This window comes from Mus pahari, chromosome 4, assembly GCF_900095145.1.
Source record: "Mus pahari chromosome 4, PAHARI_EIJ_v1.1, whole genome shotgun sequence".
Classification (NCBI taxonomy): Eukaryota; Metazoa; Chordata; class Mammalia; order Rodentia; family Muridae; genus Mus; species Mus pahari.
In genome coordinates, this window is record NC_034593.1 from 123,103,865 (window position 1) to 123,106,051 (window position 2,187).

A 2,187-nucleotide genomic window follows, 5' to 3' on the forward strand; every position below is an offset into this window, starting at 1 on the left:
GTGTGTGTGTGTGTGTGTGTGTGTGTGTGTGTGTGTGTGTGTGTGAATGAAACCCAGAACCATGAGCATGCTAAACACACATTGTACCACTGAACTACACCCCAGTCCTAAAGCCTGAATACCGTGCTGATTTTTTTTACTAAAATGGGAGTCTGTCATCCAGTAGAAGGTTTCTTTATGACAGTTTCATGTGAGTGCACCATGTTCTTTGCTCATATTCACTTTTTACTGGGTCTTGCCAGGAGTTTTTTTTTTTTTCCATTATGGTGTCCTATGTACATACACTTATGCATACATATATTTCCATCTAGAGTCAACATGAGTAAAAACATGCCATAACTTGTTTTCTTTCTGATTTGTCTTATGTTGTTGTTTTGGTTTTTTGTTTTTTTTTTAATCAAATTTTATTGTCTTCATTATTCCTACCTTCTTTTTTTTTTCTGGCTTTTTGAGATAGGATCCCATGTAGTTCAGGCTAGCCTTGAACTCCCAATATAACTGAGGAACACCTCTAACTCCTGATCCTCCTGCCTCCTCCTCCCATGTGCTGGAGATATAAGTGTATACCACCATGCACAGCCTAATTACATTTTTCCTGTGGATAATGTGTGTGTGTGTGTGTGTGTGAGATTTTCTTTATCCATTTGTCTGTTAGTGGGCATCTATCTGGACTGATTCCATCACTTGGCTATCATGCTGCAACCAAATGGATATGCAGATATTTACCAAATGGATTGCAGATATTTACCAAATGGATATGCAGATATTTACCAAATGGATTGCAGATATTTCTGCCCTATGCTGCCCTAGGACCCCTCAGGTATCAGAAGGAGTGGTGCAGCTGTCATAGGGTGCGTTTATTTCTAGTGGTTCTTTTTTTTTTTTTTTTTTTTTTTTTTTTTTTTTTTTTAATTTTCTTTACTTACCCTAGCGGTTCTTTTTATTGCTATTGTTTTTGAGGCAGAGTTGTTTTTGTTTTTGTTTTGTATTCTTTGTTAATTTGTCTTGTTTGCTTTTTTTTTTTTTTCAAGACAGGGTTTCTCTGTGTAGCCCTGGCAGGCTGGCTTCAAACTTCACAAGTTTTTGCCTTCCGAGTGCTAGGATTAAAGGTTTGAGCTACTAATACAGGTTGAGTGTCACCATTTTTAATGGTTTGAGGAACATCCATACTGAACTGCATAGTATGGATGCATAATTGTGTGTGTGTGTGTGTGTGTGTGTGTGTGATCCAGAAGTTGGTGCTGACTGTCATCAGTCATATTTACCTTATTTATTGAGTCAGGGACTTGCACTGAACCCCGAGCTCAGTGATTGCCTAGACTAGTTAGCCACAGTCTCCACTCTCCCATTGCCAGGATTACAGATGGAATCTCAACTCAGGTCCTCCTTGAGGACAAACACTTTACCAGCTGAATCATGTCCCCAGGACCCTTGCCTGCATCATTTTTAAAGCTTGCTAAGTGATCAAGCTAGCTCAGTCAGTCACTGGGTCTCAAGGGAGGGAATGAGAATTGAAAAAGAAAAAAACAATTAGACAAAATTATAACCTGACTCCAGCCAGTGTTGATGCTGAAGCAGTTTTAGTTTTCTGCTTTTGTATCATTCTAGGTGCATCCAAACAGACTCTCAGAGATCTAAAACCCCATGGTCACTGTTTCCAGTATTCTTATCTGAGCCTACTTCCTTGTCTGAGCCCAGTGACAAATGCCAAATTCCTAGAAGTGGCACCAAAAGCTCTCAACTGCTAAGATATGAGTAAATTCGAGATTCCTTTCTGGGAGCATTGGAGAACATGGCTGATATCATACAGCAGCCACCAGCTGACAGACGAAATTGCTTGTTTTTTGATGACAAGGTTTCTCTGTATAGTTCTGGCTGTTCTGGAACTCACTTGGTAGACCAGCTGGCCTCAGACTCTCAGAGATCTGCCTGCTTCTGCCTCCTGTGTGCTGGGATTAAGGGGGTCTCTGTGTGCTGGGATTAAGGGAGTACCACCACTATTTGCTCAGAGTTGAAATTCTAACCCAGGCTGGCCTTGACCCCTTAGCCTAGAGTCTACTATTTGCTAGAATTAGGGCATTTAGACAATCATCTTTCTTTCTTTCTTTCTTTCTTTCTTTCTTTCTTTCTTTCTTTCTTTCTTTCTTTCTTTCTTTCTTTCTTCCTTCCTTCCTTCCTTCCTTCCTT

The 2,187-nt window shown here is 40.1% G+C and overlaps 1 protein-coding gene across 3 annotated transcripts in view; it reads left to right on the forward strand.

The window, feature by feature from the left end:
- Manba (mannosidase beta) overlaps window positions 1-2,187 on the forward strand; it is an 83,617-nt gene that overhangs the window by 805 nt on the left and 80,625 nt on the right. The gene's annotated exons all lie outside the window — the stretch shown is intronic.